The 21,376-nt window shown below is 35.9% G+C and overlaps 1 protein-coding gene across 2 annotated transcripts in view; it reads right to left on the reverse strand.

Moving 5' to 3' along the window:
* The window catches only part of LOC150108589 (E3 ubiquitin-protein ligase rfwd3.S-like), a 279,570-nt gene that overhangs the window by 117,890 nt on the left and 140,304 nt on the right, over positions 1 to 21,376 (reverse strand). The window lies entirely within an intron of this gene.

A 21,376-nucleotide genomic window follows, 5' to 3' on the forward strand; every position in this document is an offset into this window, starting at 1 on the left:
GAGAGAGTAGCCTGCAAAAAACACCAGCCTGAAGGTGGATATGGAGTGAGCAGTGGCAGTGTTTTTGTTGGATGTTGTGTGTGCCACTGTTGATATGTGGCCTCATAGACCTTGTCTGTGTGTGAAGGCAAAAGGGGACATTTCGAGTACTGAGTGCTGCATGTTAAACATGTGTTTTGTATGTGCTGAAAGCTGTAAATGATTTACTGATAGATTCAAGGTTTATATGATGTTCAAATCGTAACAGTATTTATGGCTAGATTAGGTAAGTTTACTTCAGCATTTGTTATCAGAGATCTTATTCTCTTTTTTGCTCTAAATCAAGAGTCTAGTTGTTCCCTAGGTATGTAAAGTTCCTTACTGTTGATCTTTATTTGCTTTTTCATCCTCTCTCTCTCTCTGAATATCAGAGATGTTTTTGTTTTATCGATGTTCATCATCAACCCATATCTCTTTCCTTCTTCACTTAACTTCAGCACAATCACAAAAGCCTTTATCATTGACGTTCTGCAAGAGATACATCAGGTTCTGTCCACTCCATAAGATTCGAATACAGTTCATGTCACTTTTCTGATCTGATACTGTCAAATGCTTTCTGAAAGTCAACAAAACAGATATAAACATTTTGATTTCTATGTAGCTTTTTTCACAATTAATCTTAACATTAATATTTGGTACACAGTACTTCTGTCTCTTCTAAATCCTTACTCATCTTCCAGATTTTCTTCCATTAGTTTCCTTATGCTTTCTGTCAATATCATTATAAGTACTTTACTCACATCAATAATTTTTGTAGTCCATTTTGCTTCCTTTTTGGTGAATAGTTATTAGGATTGATCTTGTCCATTCTTTTGTTCTGCCTTCCTGCCATTCCATGTTACACAACTCATACAGTTTGTCTATTATCACCTCGCCACCATGTTTTAACATCTCTCCAGTGATCTCATCATTCCCAGGATTATGGTTTTTCAGATGTTACAACTTCTTCCTTAGTATACATGTTTCTCCCTCTGTGCTTGGTGTAGTGGTAATATTTCCCTTAATTGATTAATTAATTTCTTTTGGACCTCAACATCTCCTGTTTTATATAACAGTGAGCTGTATCTTGTCCATCTCTTGTCTATTTCTTCCTATTCATCAAGATTTCACCATTTTTATTTTCTATGGTTTTCTGCTTTGGACTTCATTTCTTGTTGATGTTTCTGATCATCTTATATAATTTGCCTGTTCTATATTCACCACAGTATTTACTGATATCCTCTAGCTATTTTTATTTGTCTCTCCTAACCACCTCTTCACTTCATTGCATTTCCCTCTATATTCTTCTTCCATTTCCACAGAGATCTCTCTCTCTCTCTCCTAATTTTCAATGCTCTTTTTTCTTGAATTATCTTTTTATGTCTCCTGTGAACTCCACCTCTTCTGTGGCTTTTCTGTCTCTGGGAATCATTTGTTGCACTGTTTTTTTTTTTTTTACATTGCAGACAACACAGTGGTGTCTGCAATACAAAATTTTGTTGCAGGATACTTAAGGGTTAACGCTGTATAACTGAGAGGAGTCCTCCACATAGTCTTTAAAGGAATGCAGAGAACTGACCAGGGCTTCTGATCTAACGTCCAATCCTCATCTTCTTGTGGTGCACCCTATTAGGTATCTACCTGGATACTGAATGAACAAGGATGGGCTGGCAATTTGGAATTTAGTCGACTAAATTGTATTCTTATTGGTTTAAACCACAAGGAAAATAATGGTACGACATGAGAGAATTTCATGCTGGCTGGAGCATTGCCAGTTAAACAAGGCCACCATTGTTTAATGAACAAAGGGAACTAAGACAAGCAGTGAAAAGTCAGCTACTGGAACAAATCCTGAAATGCACTCTGATGCAGCATCACTAGAGCTCAAGATTGGTACCATCAACATAAGAAGCCTGAATGATAAAGAAATGGAACTAGCAGAAGAATTGGATAAGTACCAGATTGTCATAATAGGGATGACTGAAAGACAAAAACTGGCAAGATCTTTCTAAACAATAAATACAAAATGAATCAATAACAATCATGGAAAAGAAAGAGTAGCTATAGCAGAAGTCGGCAACATGGGGCTCGTAGGCACTTGGGTGCCCACGAAGCATTTTTAAAGTGCCCTGCCGCTGTGCCAGATTTGAAGCGTTGAACAACCTTCAAATTTTTAGTGTGCATGTAAACCGCACATCGCCAGTTATGGGTTATTCACTTCTGTCACACTAGGCTAGTAGCTTGAATTCTTTTCTAGAGTGACAATCAGTTGTTTATTTGATGTGTTCTAATAATTTTATATATTTATATTATAATTTTTACAATCCATGATGGATAACATAAATAAAAAGGAAAAGATTCATAACTTTAACATTCCAGTTATGTGCCAGATTATAATAAGTTAGCTGAATGTATGCAATGCAAAGTATCACATTAATGTGTTTTTTTTTGGAAGTACATACTTAAGTTTGTAAGTAGAATTTTGTATTATTAAATTCATTTAAATAAAATCAACACTAAATACAAGGCTAATCTTCTTGAATGGCAGGCGATATCAAGTAGTGTGATGTGGGCAAATATCAGAATAGGGAACTGGACAATGAGACTTATTTGTACTATGATCTCACAGAACATTCTATTAAGGTAGAAGTGGAGGAATTTTTTGAGGGTTTAGCGAAAGCAACTGACACAATGAAAAAGAAAAAGCTGTTCTTTGTTGGGGATCTAAATAGCAGAGTAGGAAATGGTTGTCAGACATACAAAAATATTTTTGGGAAAATATGTAAAAAAGAACAAAGCTAATAATAATGGCAAATACCTGTTGGATTTCTGCTAAGGACATGGACTGGTTATTACTAACACCAACGTAACAATGTGCATAAATTCATGTTCCAATATAAAAATGTGCATAAATTCACATGGAGAGAAGAGGCAAGGAATAAGAAAAGTCTCATTGACTATGCTATTGTTGACAGTGATGTTTTCTCACTGGTGCAGGACACTAAAGTGTACAGAGGATTTAAAATTGGAAGGGATCAGAATTTAGTCTTGAGCAGGATAAAAGTGAATTTCATATTGAAAAGAAGAACATGTAAGAAAGCGTTAAAGCAAATAAAAGTTGAGCAGCTCTCAGATGTGAAATGTAGACTAAAATACACAAACATTATTCAAGAAAAAAAATGAAAGAGTTTGAGAAAGGAACCAAACCTTGGAGATTCAGTGGCAAGCTCTGAAGAAAACATTGATTGATTCAGTCAGAGAGGCATGTAGTGATTTGTCTGCAAGGTCAGAAAAATCATAACTCCATGGTGGACAAAGGAAGTTAAAGAGGCAGTGAAGGAAAAAAGAAAGCCTATCAAAAGTTCTTGGCAAATAAGTCAGCTTGTGCTCTTAGAGAATGCAGAGACAAATGTAAGAAAGCTAAACACTGTGTAAAACTAGCTAAACAAAAAGTCTTGGGAAGATTTTGGTAAGAACATAGAAAATAAATATCAGTTAGGTCAATGTTTCTCAACCGCCGGGCCACGGCCCAGTATCGGGCCCTGCCATCAATTATACCAGACTGCGAGAAGGTCTCCTGAAATTTGTTATTTTCGTTTTCTAAGCATTTTTTATGAATAAATATTTTATAGTAGAAATATTCTGAGGGGAATAATATTAGTGAATGTGTCGAAAAGCTCAGACCTAGAACGTCTAAATAAATCTGTGTAGCAAATGTCAGTGACCAAGCCGTGTATTATTAAACATGAAAGTATTCATGAATTATTGTTAATTTTCACACATAGAAATCTTTCAACATTTAGGAAAGGAATACCGCTGTTTATGACTGGCCATAAAAATTGCCTGCAAGCCGATTACAACAATGGGCGGTGTATCCTCTGTTCTCAAAACTGAATGAAATAACATCTGTGTTGCAAATGTCAGTGACAATCAGCAAGGAAGTATAAAGAAAATTTTTCCACTGAAACTGAAGATCAAGGCAGTCTGTATCCTGTTCTCAAATCTAGTAATACTGAATACTGTTTCTTCGCAAGTTTGCATTGCAACGTGTAAGTGCTTGTTTCGAAACCCGAGTGCCATGATTTTTTTTAAAAGTAATAGGTCTAGATTTAAATTTTAATATGAATAAGAGACAAGGGACTTTGTTTAATTTTGGTTTTAAGAAATCTCATACTGAAGGTTTTTGTGACGCATCAAATAGTGATTCATCTACCTCAAGCCTATAGAGTGATCTCCAAGATGTACAAAAGGAGGGGAAAACTACCAGCACACAGAAGAAAAAGTCTGCATTCACTCATAAGTACATGGACAGCTATTTATAATTTGGTTTCATACGATGCCCTGACACTAACCAATTGCCACGACCTCAATGTGTCATTTGTGCTACTGTTCTGGGAAATGAAGCTATCGCAACTTACACGACATCTCAACACAAAACATTCCGATTTAGTCAACAAACCCATTGAGTTCTTTATGTGTAAAAGAGATGCACTTAAAATAGAAAAGAAAATTATTTCCCAAGCTTCAACCACTGACACTTCACTTCTGATGGCATCCTATTTAATATCATTATAGATAGCTAAATGTACAAAAACCATATTCCATTGTTGAAGAACTCATTAAGCCTTCTTTGATTGCTGCTTGTAATGAAGTATTTAGGCCAGCCTGCAACAAGTAAAATGAAAGACATCCCACTGCCGAATGATACAGTTGAAAGGAGGATATCTGATATGGTAGATGATATAGAAACGCAACTCGCTGAAAAAATTAAAAAATCAAAATTGTGTGCATTACAACTGGACAAATCTACAGATGTTCAGAACAGCATTTTACTTATGTATGTGCGGTATATTGATCATGATGAAAGTGACATGAAGGAAGACATTTTAAGTGTTTCTGAATTACCTACGCACACTACCAGCAGTGAAATTTTCAATGTTTTAAATGGTTTCATTGAAGAGAAAGGTCTCGAATGAAAAAATTACACTGAGTTTATACTGAGGGAGCTGCCTGTCACTAAAATTAAGGATATGGCTGGCAATAACTATTGTCAATGCATTGCTACATTCATAGGCAAAACCTGGCCTCCAAAAGAATGGCACCTGAGCTTAATGAAGTCCTGTCTCAATCTTTTAAAATTATTAATTATATAAAAACAGTGCTTTAAATACAAGACTGTTAAAAGCATTGTGTGATGAAATGGGCTCTGATCATTAAAATCTTCTTTTCCATTCAGAAGTTCATTGGCTTTCCCGGAGTAAAGTTCTCAAGAGGTTAAATGAACTCCAAAAGGAAGTTGAGCTGTTTCTAATCGATAAGAAAAGTGACCTGTCCCGTTATTTCCAGGATAAGAAATGGGTAGCCAAGCTGGCATATCTCAACGACATATTTTCTTATATAAATGAGTTGAATTTAAAACTTCTAAGTCCAGATACAACAATATTTAATGCTCGGAACAAGATCGAATCATTCAAAAAGAAACTCAAACTCTGGCTTAATATGATTGCAAAATGAAATAATGAAATGTTTCAGTCATATTATGGAAGCAGATGATTTCTCTTCACATAATTCAGTTTCAGATGTTATTGCAGCCCACTTGATGATGTTGTTGTCGTTTGAAAAGTATTATCCCAAACGTGAGGATCCCCAGAGGCAAAATATGTGGATTGTGAACCCGTTTGTTGTGAACACAAAGAGACAGCCCTTTTCCATGAAGAAGCACTTCAACTTATTGAATTATAATTGGAAAAAGGACTGGAAAATACTTTTAATTCTATGAGTAATTTGAAATTCTGAATAAGAATGAAAAATGAATATCCAAATTTACATGAAATAACAATGGAATTTCTTATTTGTTTTTCCACCACATATTTTGTGAAAAAACTACATTTTCTGCCATGACTGTACTTAAAAAGAAACAGAGAAACCGCCTGCAACTTTCTGACTATCTCCGTTTGGTTAACACTTCAATCTATCCCATAATTAATAAGCTAATGGACAGAAAACAGCAACAAAAGTCTCACTAGCCTAACTAAAATCTTTCAAAAACTCAGTCGAAATAAAATAAACTAAGTTTAACTTTTTCAATAACTTATAATTGCTGTGATGAAGTGCTTCATTTCATCATCATCATCATCAAATTCCTGCCATGTACCCTCAAGGGGGTGTACAGGATATGACAGTAATACATGAAAAAATTACATCATTACTAACTTCCTATCTACAATTTTCCTCCAAATCAGTCTGTTACTTGTCAAGACTCCAACATTATCAGATCTTATATTTCTATCGTCTAAGGCACTTTGTACCGTATCAATCCACCTATATCTTGGTCTTCCTCTGGGTCGTTTTCAGAGAACACGTGTTTTGCTAATCTTTCCTTTCCCATTCTATTTAAGTGACCATACCACCTGAGATTAGCTCTGCTAATGCATTCCTGGATGCTGACAATGTCAAGTTCTTAACTAATATCCTCATTTTTAATATGATAGTGCCATTGATGCCATCTGTTCACACCTCTAATCTTTCTCAGGACTCTCATATCTGCGGTCTCTAGTCTTTGGTCAAGTGTTTTACTTCTGACCCAGCTCTCAGATCCTTAAGTTAAAACTGGTTTGAACACTGTCTTGTATATAGCTAATTTAGTGTTCCGACTAATTTCTCTCTTATTCCATATGAATTTATTCAATTGACTTCCCACCATACCAGCTTTGCTGATTCTGTTGTCTATTTCTATATTTAATTTACCATCTTCAGTAAAAATTGTGCCTAAGTAGCTGAAATGTTTTACTTGTTCCACAGGTTCTCCATTCACAACACAGTTGACATTTTCAATGATTCTGCCTATTTTCATTGTCTTTGTCTTTTTATTGCTGACCTTCATACCATATCTATAACAACAGCTATTCAATTTAGTCAGAGAATCTTGCAGACTTGTAGCGGATTTATTTAGAAGTATAACATCATCTGCATAAAGCAAAGAGCTGACATTAACATCTCCAATTTTGATATCAGGTTTAATACCACTCTCCTTCATAATGTGATCCATATAGATAATGAATAACAGAGGGGATAATGTACATCCTTGTCTCACACCAGATTTAACATTAAACCATCTTCCTGTACTTCCTTCAATTCTAACTGCTGACTTACAACTCAAATAAAGACTGAAGTATTGCTTGATATAATGCCCCATTGACACCATATAACTGCAGCGTATTGAATAGCTTCTCTCTTGGCACCTTGTCATATGCCTTTTCCAAATCGACAAAACATAAATACAGATCTTTGTTATATTCCCATGCTTTCTCGACTATTTGTCGTAAAGTGAAGATCTGATCCTGAGAGCCTCTATTTGGCCTGAATCCAGCTTGTTCTTCACCAAGCTTTTCTTCCACAATTCTTCTCAACCGTTTCTCAAGTATACTTGCATAGATCTTGCCAGGAACACTCAGTAGGGAAATACCTCTGTAATTCTCACATTCAGTTTTATTTCCCTTTTTATATATGGGTACTATGAGAGCTCTACTCCAATCATCCGGAATTCATCCCTCTGTCCAGGCTTTCTGAACTATGCAGTGCAGCCACTGTAAGACTTTTATACCACCATACTTCAGCATTTCTGGTCGAATATCATCTACTCCTGCTGCCTTTCCACATTTCAAGCCTTTGATGGCTTTTTCTACTTCAAGTATGGATATGTATTCTTGACTGCATGCCTGGTCAGTGTTTTTAATCACTGTGCTGTCATCACTGCTTGTTTCATTTAGCAGTTTTTCAAAGTAATTACTCCATACTTCAAGGATATCTTTTTCTCCTGTTTTCATGTCACCTTTATCATCTCTAACTCCTTTTACAGTACTCTTTCCTCCATTCCTAAGCTTCTTCAACAACCTCCAGAATATTTTGCCACCTTCTTGATATTTATTTTCTATATTCTTGCCAAAGTTCTCCCATGACTTTTGTTTAGCTAGTTTTACACACTGTTTAGCTTTCTTACATTTGTCTCTGTATTCTGTAAGAGTAAAAGCTGACTTATTTGCCAGGAACTTTTGATATGCTTTCTTCTTTTCCTTCACTGCCTCTTTAACTTCCTGTGTCCACCAGGGAGTTCTGATTTTTTTATCCTTGCACACAACCTCACCACAAGCCTCTCTGGCAGAATCAATCAATGTTTTCTTCAGAGTTTGCCACTGAATCTCCAAGGTTTGATTCTTGTTCTCAAACTCTTTCATTTTCTTTTCAATAATCTTTCTGTATTTTAGTCTACAGTTCACATCTGAGAGTTGCTCAACTTTTATTCGCTTTAAAACTTTTTTACATGTTATTCTTTTCAATATGAAATTCAATTTTATCCTGCTCAAGACTAAATAGTGATCACTTCCAATTTCAAATCCTCTGTACTCTCTGGTGTCCTGCACAAGGGAGAAAACATCACTATCAACAATAACATAGTCAATGAGACTTTTCTATTCCTAGCCTCTTCTCTCCATGTGAATTTGTGTACATTTTTATGTTGGAACATGGTGTTAGTAATAACCAGTCCATGTCCTGAGCAGAAATCCAACAGATATTTGCCATTATTTGGAGAAAAGAGCAAAGCTCTTTTCTCCAAATTTTCCAAAAATATTTTTGTATGTCTCACAATCATTTCCTACTCTGCTATTTAGATCCCCAACAAGGACCAACTTTTCCTTTTTCATTGTGTCAGTTGCTTTTTCTAAAGCGTCAAAAAATTCCTCCACTTCTACCTTAGTAGAACCTTCTGTGGGACCATAGGCACAAATAAGTCTCATTGTCCAGTTCCCCATTCTCATATTTGCCCACATTACTCTACTTGAGACTGACTGCCATTCAAGAAGATTAGCCTCGTATTTTGTGTTGAATACTATGGCTACTCCTTCTTTTCCTTGATTGTCATTGCCTGAATATAACATTTTGTATTTATTGCTCAGAAAGATCTCACCAGTTTTGGTCTTTTTTGTTTCAGTCACCCCTATTATGTCGATCTGGTACTTATCTAATTCCTCAGCTAGCTCAATTTCTTTGCCATTCAGGCTTCTTACGTTGATAGTACCAATCTTTAACTCTGGTGATGTTGAGTTGGGGTTTGTTTTCAGATTTGTTCCAGTAGCTGACGTTTTGCTGTTCACCCTGGTTCCCTGGCGAAAACAACGGGGGCCTTGTTTAACCGGGCGACACCCCAGCAGGAATGAAATTTTATCATGTTGTACCATCATTTTTTATTTTGGTTTATCCAATAAGAATACAATTTGGTCGGCTAAATCCCAAATTGCCAGCCCATCCTCGTTCGTTCAGTATCAAAGTAGATACCCAACAGGGTGCACCACGAGAAGGTGAAGATTGGACATTAGGTCAGAAGCCCTGGTCGGTTCTCCGCATTCCTTTAAAGGCTATGTGGAGGCCTCCTCTCAGCTATACAGCTTTGACCCTTAAGCACCCCGTGCTTCATTTTTAAATTCAAAATATTAATTACTGTTGGAACTAGTGTATAGAATTGAGAGATTTGAGGGATTAATACATTTTTATTTATTAAATTACATACTTTGCATATATAAATATTTGGCATGTGTATGTGATAAGTGTTTCGCCAACAAGTTGACATCCTTCTGCCGCTTCCCCCGCTCAGCTGACTTCTATTACAATGCATAAATATTTTTCTCACTACCGTTTTTTTTAAAACCAACATTATTAAAATCAATTTAATAATACAATAATCAATTTTACACTGAATAATATTATAACTTTTTGATGATCAGAATGGGATATGTCAATGAAAATCAGCACAAATTAATTTAATGATGTTGGCCTCAGGAAACTACAATATGCTACAAGATTTCATTAGTCTAGTGATGGATAACTAATTTAAAGGCAATTTTATATTTGTCACCATGCCACACCATATGCATAAGTGTACTAATACTCTTTATGATTATGCAATAATTATTTATAAATACTTATGTTAGTTTAATGTATGAACTTTAAAAAAAAAATTGGAAAGGCATTCACGAGTAAATTTGTTGGGACCAGGGCCTCGTGGGTGTTGAAATGAGGAAAGAGTGCTGTAAAAGGAATTTGAGATGATAAAGGTGACATGAAAACGGGATAAAAAAGATATATATCCTTGATATATGGAGTAATTACTTTGAAAAATTGCTAAATGAAACAAATAATGACAACACAGTAGTAAAAAAACACTGATCAGGCATGCAATCAGAATGCATTATTATTATTATTATTACCCCAAGACCTCATGGAGTCAAAGACTCATCTGGGATACTTAAAGTAGAAAAAGCCATCAAAAACCTGAAATGTGGAAAGGCATATTCAACCAGAAATGCTCAAGCATGGAGATATAAAAGTCTTGCAATGGCTGCACTACATAGTTCAGAAGGCCTGGACAGAGGGATGAATTCCAGATGACTGAAGTAGAGCTCTCATAGTACCCATATAAAAAAAAAGGTAAATAAAATGGAGTGCGAAAATTACAGAGGTATTTCCCTACTGAGTGTTCCTGGTAAGATTCATGCAAGTATTCTTGAGAAACAGTTGAGAAGGATTGTGGAAGGGAAGCTTAGTGAAGAACAAGCTGGATTCAGGTCAAATAGAGGCTGTCAGGATCAGATTTCCACTTTATGACAAATAGCTGAGAAATCATGGGAACATAACAGAGATCTGTATTTAAGTTTTGTAGAGACCTGCAAAAGGCATATGAGATGGTGCCAAGAGAAAAGCTATTCAAAACACACACCACAGTCATATGGTGTAAATGGGACATTTTATCATGCAATAAATAGTCTTTATGTGAGTTGAAAGCAGCAGTTAAAGTACAGGAAAATGGTTTAATGTTAAATCTGGTGTCTGTACATTATTCCCTCTGTTATTCATTATCCATACAGATCATATTATGAAGGAAAGCAGCATTAAACTGGATATCAAAATTGGAGATGTTAATCTTAGCTCTTTACTTTATGCAGAGAATGTTATACTTTTAAATAAATGCAGTACAAATCTGCAAGATTCCCTGACTAAATTGAAAAACTGTTGTAATAAATTTGGTATGAAAATCAGCAATAACAAGACAAAGACAATGAAAATAAGCAGAAACATTGAAAATATTAACTACATCATGAATGGAGAACCTATAGAACACGTAAATCATTTCAGCTACGTAGGCACAATTTCTAGTGAAGATGGTAAATTAAATATGGAAATAGACAACAGAATCAACAAAGCCAGTATGGTAGGAAGTCAACTGAATAATAAAGAATAAGAGAGAAATTAGTCAAAACACTAAATTAGCTGTATACAAGACAGTGTCCAAACCAATTTTAACTTATGGATCTGAGAGCTGGGTTAGAAATAAAACACTTGACCAAAGACTAGAGATCATAGATATGAGAGTCATGGGAAAGATTAGGGACGTGAACAGATGGCATCAATGGGAATATCATATTAAAAACGAGGATATTAGAAAAGAAGTCAATATTGTTAGCATCCAGGAATGTGTCACCTAAACAGAAGTGGAGAGGAAAGATTAGCAAAACAAGTGTTCTCTGCCAGGTTGGCAGAAAAAAGACCCAGAGGAAGACCAAGATTGTGGCCTGATACAGTAAAAAGTGCCTTGGAAGACAGAAATATAAGATCTGATAATGTTGGAGTCTTGACAGATAACAGATTGATTTGGAGGAAAATTGTTGATAGAAAGTTAGTAATGATGTAAGTTTTTCATGTAGTACTATCATAATATCGTGTGCACCCCCTTGAGGTGGGTACATGTAAGGAATTTGATGATGACCATTTTGTTGTTTCTATCCTCCAGTTTCTTTTCCATATGGATTTCAATTCTTCCTTGAACACTTTCCTCTCTGTAATTTCCTCACTCAGAGTCCTGATATCTCTCTGACTCTGAATCTGTGCCTTCTCTTGTTACTTGAGTTTCAACTTGATATTAGCCATCATTAAGCTATGATCCGTTTCATGTCTATTCCTTGAAATGTTCGACACTGCCAAACTGATGGGGCCCATGGTTAGCTCACGGGTATAATGTCTATAATGTTCTTAATTCTTGTAGATAAGCTTATACGTTGGTAACACATGACTATTAAATTATTTCAAGAAATTACAATGTATACTAAATATTAATTAAAAGAAAACTTGAATAAATACTTCCTATATTTCGGCAATGTTACATTGCCATCTTCATGTGAACATAAAACTATATGTGCATGCAGGCACTAATAACGAGCAAATGAGATTGAAGAGAGTAACTAACATTGTTCCTAGAGTCCTAAAGGTGCCCCCTAGCAGGCTAAATTGGGTTGTCTTGGCTGTTGGGCTGATGTTCTCATGATGCAAGCTTCCCAAATTTGAGGCAGTCTCACGCACCCAAATTTGTTGAGGTTTGGGAAGTTTTTTTTAGAGCTGAGGCTGATTCCATGAACAATCTTTTGTATTTATATTTGTTGCAGTGTAGTAAAGTGGCTTTCTTCCAGCATATTCTGTGGTAGGTATCCAGAGCATGGTCTGCAAGCCCAGAATGGATATATTGGTGAAACAGGATGTAGTCATGTTCGGATATCCTGATATTAGCTGTCCTGCCATAGTAGGACAGTTTACAGCAGCAGGGGACCTGGTATACTCCAGGTAGGTCTAGGGGGAAGTGGCTGGTCTTTGGTGGAGCAGATAAGGGATGCCAATTTCTTATATGGTTTGTAACAGGTTGTCAGGCCATATTTTTTTTTATAGAATTTTGGTTAACTTTTCAGAGGTGCCCTGGATGTATGGAATGGATAGATTTAGTGTAATCTTTGTTATGAAAAGGGGGGGGGGTTTAACTGGTTTTAATATTTTCTGGATTTTTTGGGGGGTTGTAGCCATTAGCTAAGAACATGCTAAGGATATGGTTCAGTTCAGTGGTTAGGGCATTGTCATCTGAACAGATTAATTTTGCCCAGTTATATAGGGTTGTTGTTAGGGGGGGGGGGATGGGTATTGCTGGTGAATGTATTTGCCTGAGAAGCCAAGGATCCATCAGGCTAGAGTGTAATCAGAGTGCCTAGGAAAGGAAGACTGTTGTTTTTTTCTTTTTCCAAGGTGAATTGATTTAAGTGTGTTAAGAAAACGTGGAGTGCATCTGAGCCATATGGCCAAATAGCAAACACTTTTAATTAATATTTACTATACATTGTAATTTCCTGAAATAATTTAATAGCATGTTCTTAGTTCTTCCATCTGAAGACTGGCATGCCCACTTCCTGCAGTATTTTTGGAAAATCTGTCCTGTTCAACACACAACTGATGAAACTGTGTGTTGCAAATTACCATGTCATGTTTCAAGTCAAATTTAGGCATTCTTTCTCCCTCTTTCAATGCTTTTCTTTACAATCTTTGCATTCCAATCTCCTCCAATAATTAGAATTTCTTTGGTACTAATTTCAAGTTTATTCCAAGTTGCTCTAGAATAACCATTTCTGCTTTCTGAAGTGGGTGAATAGACCTGAACCTCTGTGATGTTAAATGGTTTTGCTGCAAATCTTGCCATCATTATTCTTTTGTTTACTGGTTTGTATCCTAATAATGCTTCTCTTCCTCTTTTACCGAAAAGAAATCCAGCTCCTGTCTCATGTTGTATACTGTTGAGAGACCGATGAGTCTTCTATAGTATGCCCACACTTTGTAGAGCTTCACTTGGCTTGGTGCCAAGAATAGTCGATTCATGCTGAAGGGGGAGAAAGAATTGAAGGATGTACAAATTGGTCGCCAACATGTGAAATCGTGTGCTTTCTAGTCTGTCGCTGTACCAGTAGTAGCTTGATTTTTGTTGTTGCTTTTTTGCATTATTTTCTTTTATCATTAATTTGTATGATGGATCCAGTACAGTCAACAAGTTCTGGTGTTAAACCTTTCAGTAGCTCTTGCAAAAGAATACTGAATAATATTCTTTTGCAAGAGTTACTGCAAAAGAATATTGAATAATGTGCTGACATTCTGTGAAAAAGAATCGTTAGAAGGCAATCTCCTTGTTCCCCATTCTCAAGTCATAAAACGTGCAAGTGAAATTGCAGGCATATCAGAGTCGACTGTTAAAAGAATTCGTAGGGAATCAAAAGATGAAAGTAAGCCAAAATTTAAATCTCCTAAAAAAAAGAAAAAAGCACCAGAGAAAGAAAACCATCGAAAACGTAGCTTTTAATGATTTTGATGTAGGCGTTAATAGAAGAACTATTCATGAATTTTACGTAGTTGAGAAAAGAGTGACAACTGTTCAGCATTGCAACATAACTGGGGATATTGATATGTTAAAACTTTTTAAGCTTTCAGAACAGGCAAATGAAAGTATTACAGTTCAAAACTGGGTAAAATATTGCTCTCATGTCAACTCACTGGAAAATATGTATCGGGACAGAGACGGAATTATCGAAGACTTATCCGAACCTTTGGTGATCAATTTAAGTGAAAGTGATGCCGATTCGGATGACTATGAAGATTAAAAGGATTTGATAATGTTATTTTTTTCCCAACCTGTATTTTGCATGGGTTTGTTAAAGAGTCACAACAAGTCATAAATAATTAATCGGTTCAGGACATTAAAGTATCTCAGTAAGAAGCCTGAATGGCAAAGAAATGGAGCTAGCTGAGGAATTAGATAAGTACCAGATCAACATAACAGGGGTGACTGAAATAAAAAAGACAAAAACTCGTGAGTTCTTTCAGAGCAATAAATACATAATGTAATATTCAGGCAATGACAATCAAGGAAAAGAAGTAGTAGCCATAGTATTCAACACAAAATATGAGGCTAATCTTCTTGAATGGCAGTCAGTCTCAAGTAGAGAAATGTGGGCAAATATGAGAATAGGGAACTGGACAATGACTTATTTGTGTCCATAGTCCCACAGAAGGCTCTACTAAGGTAGAAGTGAAAGAATTTTTTGATGCTTTAGAAAAAGCAACTGACACAATGAAAAAGGAAAAGTTGGTCCTTGTTGTGGATCTAAATAGCAGAGTAGGAAATGATTGTGAGACATACTAAAATATTTTGGGAAAATTTGGAGAAAAGAGCAGAGCTAATAATAATGGCAAATATCTGTTGGATTTCTGCTCAGGACATGGACTGGTTATTATTAACACCATGTTCCAACATAAAAATGTGCACAAATTCACATAGAGAGAAGAGGCAAGGAATAAGAAAAGTCTCATTGACTATGTTATTGTTGATAGTGATGTTTTCTCCTTGGTGCAGGACACCAGAGTGTACAGAGGATTTGAAATTGGAAGCGATCACTATTTAGTCTTGAGTAGGATAAAATTGAATTTCATATTGAAAAGAATAACATGTAAGAAAGTTTTAACGAGAATAAAAGTTCAGCAGCTCTCAGATGTGAACTGCAGACTAAAATACACAAAGATTATTGAAGAAAAAATGAAAGAGTTTGAGAACAGGAATCAAACCTTGGAGATTCAGTGGCAAGCCTTGAAGAAAGCCCTGATTGATTCAGCTAGAGAGGCATGTGGTGAAGTTGTCTGCAAGGATAGAAAAACTAGAACTCCATGTTGAACACAGGAAGTTAAAGAGGAAGTGAAGGAAAAGAATGAAGCATATCAAAAGTTCCTGGGAAATAAGTCGGCTTATGCTCTTAGAGAATACAGAGACAAATGCAAGAATGCTAAACCCTGTGTAAAACTAGCTAAACAAAAGTCATGGGAGGACTTTGGCAAGAACATAGAAAATAAATAGCAAGAAGGTGGCAAAATATTTTGGAGGTTGTTGAAGAAGCTTAGGAATGGAGGAAAGAGTGCTGTAAAAGGAGTTAAAGATGATAAAGGTGACATCATGAAAATGGAAGAAAAAGATATCCTTGAAGTATAGAGTAATTACTTTGAAAAACTGCTAAACGAAACAAGCAGTGATGATAGCACAGTAGTAAAAAACACTGACCAGGCATGCAGTCAGGAATACATATCCATACTTCAAGTAGAAAAAGCCATCAAAGGATTAAAATGTGGAAAGACAGCAGGAGTAGATGATATTCGACCAGAAATGCTCAAGTGTGGGGATATAAGTCTTACAATGGCTGCATGGCATAGTTCAGAAAGGCTGGACAGAGGGACGAATTCCAGATGATTGGAGTAGAGCTCTAATAGTGCCCATATATAAAAAGGGAAATAAAAGTGAATGTGAGAATTACGGAGGTATTTCCCTAATGAGTGTTCCTGGCAAGCTCTATGCAAGTATACTTGAGAAACGGTTGAGAAGAATTGTGGAAGAACAAGCTGGATTCATTCAGGCCAAATAGAGGTTGTCAGGATCAGATCTTCACTTTACGACAAATAGTCGAGAAAGCATGGGAATATAATAAAGATTTGTATTTAAGTTTTGTCGATTTGGAAAAGGCATATGACAAGGTGCCAAGAGAGAAGCTAATGAATACACTACAGTTATATGGTGTCAATGGGGCATTATATCAAGCAATACTTAGTCTTTATTTGAGTTATAAGTCAGCAGTTAGAACTGAAGGAAGTACAGGAAGATGGTTTAATGTTAAATCTGGTGTGAGACAAGGATGTACATTATCCCCTCTGTTATTCATTATCTATATGGATCACATTATGAAGGAAAGTGGTATTAAACCTGATATCAAAATTGGAGATGTTAATGTCAGCTCTTTGCTTTATGCAGATGATGTTATACTTCTAAATAAATCCACTACAAGTTTGCAAGATTCCCTGACTAAATTGAATAATTGTTGTAATAGATATGGTATGAAGGTCAACAATAAAAAGACAAAGACAATGAAAATAGGTAGAATTGTTGGAAATCTCAACTTTGTTTTGAACTTAGAACCTGTGGAACAAGTAAAACATTTCAGCTACTTAGGCACGATTTTTAGTGACGATGGTAAATTAAATATGGAAATAGACAACAGAATCAACAAAGCTGGTATGGTAGGAAGTCAATTGAATAAATTCTTATGGAATAAGAGAGAAATTAGTCGGAACATTAAATTAGCTGTATACAAGACAGTGTTCAAACCAGTTTTAACTTATGGATCTGAGAGCTGGGTCAGAAGTAAAACACTTGACCAAAGACTAGAGCCTGCAGATATGAGAGTCCTGAGTAAGATTAGAGGCATGAACAGATTACATCAATATCATATTAAAAACGAGGATATTAGGAAAGAACTTGACATTGTCAGCATACAGGAATGCGTTAGCAGAGCTAATCTCAGGTGGTATGGTCACTTAAACAGAATAGGTGAAGAAAGATTAGCAACACAAGTGTTCTTGTGTTCCTAATCTTTCTTGATATTGGTAGATTGATATGGAGTATCAATCCACCTATATCTATATCATCAAATTCCTGACATATACCCTCAAGGTGTGTATAGGATATGATAGTACTACATGAAAAATTTACATCATTACTAACTTCCTATCTAAAATTTTCCTCCAAATCAGTCTATTACTTGTCAAGACTCCAGGCACATTGTACCGTATCAATCCACCTATATCTTGGTCTTCCTCTGGGTCGTTTTCCTGCCAACCTGGCAGAGAACACTTGTTTTGCTAATCTTTCCTCGCTCATTCTGTTTAAGTGACCATACCACCTGAGATTAGCTCTGCTAACGCATTTCTGGATGCCGACAATGTCAAGTTCTTTCCTAATATCCTCGTTTTTAATCTGATATTGCAATTGATGTCATCTGTTCATGCCTGTAATCTTTCTCAGGACTCTCATATCTGCAGTCTCTAGTCTTTGGTCAAGTGTTTTACTTCTGACCCAGCTCTCAGATCCATAAGTTAAATCTGGTTTGAACGCTGTCTTGTATTTAGTATTCCGACTACATTCTTTCTTATTCCATATGTATTTATTCAATTGACTTCCTACCATACCAGCTTTGTTGATTCTGTTGTCTATTTCCATATTTAATTTACCATCTTTCTTAAAAATCGTGCCTAAGTAGCTGAAATGTTTTACTTGTTCCACAGGTTCCCCATTCACAACACAGTTGACATTTTCAACAATTCTACCTATTTTCATTATCTTTGTCTTTTTAATGCTGACCTTCATACCATATCTATTACAACAGTTATTCAATTTAGTCAGGGAATCTTGCAAACTTGTAGCGGATTTATTTAGAAGTATAACATCATCCACATAAAGGAAAGAGCTGACATTAACATCTCCAATTTTGATATCATGTTTAATACCACTTTCCTTCATAATGATCCATATAGATAATAAATAACAGAAGGGATAATGTACATCCTTGTCTCACACCAGATTTAACATTAAACCATCTTCCTGTACATACCTCAATTCTAACTGCCGATTAACAATTCAAATACAGACTAAGTATTGCTTGATATAATGTTCCATTGATACCATATAACTGTAGCGTATTGAATAGCTCCTCTCATGGTACCTTGTCGTTTGCCTTTTGCAGATCGACAAAATTTAAATACTGATCTTTGTTATATTCCCATGCTTTCTCGACTATTTGTCGTAAAGTGAAGATCTGATCCTGACAGCCTGTATTTATTTCCTGAATCCAGCTTGTTCTTCACCAAGCTTTTCTTCCACAATTCTTCTCAACCGTTTCTCAAGTATACTAGCATAGATCTTGCCAGGAACACTCAGTAGGGAAATACCTCTGTAATTCTCACATTGCTTTATTTCCCTATTTATATATGGGCACTATTAGAGCTCTACTCCAATCAATGGGAATTCTTCCCTCTGTCCTGGCTTTCTGAACTATGCAGTGCAGTCACTGTAAGACTTTTATACCACCATACTTCAACATTTCTGGTCGAATATCATCTACTCCTGCTGCCTTTCCACATTTCAAGCCTTTGATGACTTTTTCTACTTCAAGTATGGATATGTATTTCTGACTATATGCCTGTTGAGTGTTTTTTTATCACTGTGCTATCACTGCTTGTTTCATTTAGCAACTTTTCAAAGTAATTACTCCATACTTCAATGATATCTTTTTCTCCCATTTTCATGTCACCTTCATCATCTCTAACTACTTTTACAGCACACTTTCCTGCATTTCTAAGCTTCTTCAACATCCTCCAGAATATCTTACCACCTTCTTGATATTTATTTTCTATGTTCTTGCCAAAGTCCTACCATGACTTTTATTTAGTTAGTGTTACACAGTGTTTCACTTTCTTCCATTCATCTCTGTATTCTCTAAGACCAAAAGCTGACTTATTTGCCAGGAACTTTTGATGTGCTTTCTTCTTTTCTTTCACTGCCTCCTTATCTTCCTGTGTCCACCATGGAGTTCTAGTTTTTCTATCCTTGCAGACAACCTCACCACATGCCTCTCTGGCAGAATCAATCAGGGTTTTCTTCAAGGCTTGCCACTGAATCTCCAAGGTTTGGTTTCTGTTCTCAACCTCTTTCATTTTCCTTCAATAATCTTTGTGTATGTTAGTCTAAAGTTCACATCTGAGAGCTGCTCAACTTTTATTCGCTTTAAAACTTTCTTACATGTTATTCTTTTCAATATGAAATTCAATTTTATCCTTCTCAAGACTAAATAGTGATCACTTCCAATTTCAAATCCTCTGTATACACTCTGGTGTCCTCCACCAAGGAGAAAACATCACTATCAACAATAACATAGTCAATGAGACTTTTCTTATTCCTTGCCTCTTCTCTACATGTGAATTTGTGCACATTTTTATGTTGGAACCTGGTGTTAGTAATAACCAGTCCATGTACTGAGCAGAAATCCAACAAGCATTTGCAATTATTATTAGCTTTGCTCTTTTCTCCAAAATTTCCCAAAATATTTTTATATGTCTGACAATCATTTCCTACTCTGCTATTCAGATCCTCAACAAGGACCAACTTTTCCTTTTTCATTGTGTTAGTTGCTTTTTTCTAAAGCATCAAAAAATTCCTCCACTTCTATCTTAGGTGGGAACATAGGCACAAATATGTCTCATTGTCCAGTTCCCTATTCTCATATTTGCCCACATCACTCTACTTGAGACTGCCTGCCATTCAAGAAGATTAGCCTCGTATTATCCTGCGTTGTTTTGTGTTGAATAGTATGGCTACTCCTTCTTTTCCTTGATTATTATTGCCTGAATATAACATTTTGTATTTTTTGCTCAGAAAGATCTCACCAGTTTTGGTCTTTTTTGTTTTAGTCATCACTATATGTCGATCTGGTACTTATCTAATTCCTCAGCTAGCTCCATTTCTTTGCCATTCAAGCTTCTTATGTTGATAGTACTGATCTTTAACTCTGGTGATGTTGAGTTGGGGTGTGTTTTCAGATTTGTTCCAGTAGCTGACTGTTCGCTGTTTGCCCTGGTTCCCTTGCGAAAACAACGGCGGCCTTGTTTAACCGGGCAATGCCCCAGCCGGCATGAAATTTTGTGATGTTGTACCATCATTTTTTATTTTTTTTTAACCAATAAGAATACAATTTGGTCGGCTAAATCCCAAATTGCCAGCCCATCCTCGTTCGTTCAGTATCCTAATGTCCAGTATCCTCATCTTCTCGTGGTGCACCACGAGAAGGTGAAGATTGGACATTAGGTCATAAGCCCTGGTCGGTTCTCCACATTCCTTTAAAAGCTATGTGGAGGTCTCCTCTCAGTTATACAACTTTGATCCATCTGTGTAGATCTTTATTGAGTCAGGTCCATATTCCATATTATTTTTGAAAGACTTAATGATCTCATTAAGTCTTTCAAAAATAAGGTAGCATTTTGAGCCCACTCCTTTTTCCATCTACTTAAATGACTTAGATAAAAATATAAATAAAGATAGCTATGTTTGCTGATGATTTGGTCCTATTCTCTGCTGACAACAATCTAGAAACAGCAGGTCACTTAAAGAAAGCCATTGAAAGTTTATCTACAGAAAAACCAAAAACAAAAGAAAACCAAAACTGTGAAAACCAAAAAATCAAAATTAACCCTACTAAATCAGAAATTTGTGTATTTACCATTAATAACCACCTCAGAAAGTGGAGATCAAAGATTAAGTTAAACAATCAACTAATTACATTTAATGAAAACCCCAAATACCTTGGAGTTACTCTGGATCCATCATTAAGCTTCAATAAACACATCAGCAATGTTGCAGTCAGAGCAAAAAGAAGACTAAATATCATGAAAAGTATCTCAAGTAAAAGGTGGGGAGCCAATACTAAAACCTTAAAAGTCACATCCACCTCTATTATCCGATAATGGAATATGCTTTGCCTATCTGGATGCAAACATCACAAACCAGTTTAGACAAACTCATAAAAATTCAGAAAAATGCAGCTAGAATCATATGTGGACTAAGGAATACAACTCCTGG

The sequence above is a fragment of the Typopeltis vanoorti genome, chromosome 3 (genome assembly GCF_054136105.1).
Source record: "Typopeltis vanoorti isolate ZY-2024b chromosome 3, IOZ_Tvanoo_1.0, whole genome shotgun sequence".
Taxonomy (NCBI): domain Eukaryota; kingdom Metazoa; phylum Arthropoda; class Arachnida; order Uropygi; family Thelyphonidae; genus Typopeltis; species Typopeltis vanoorti.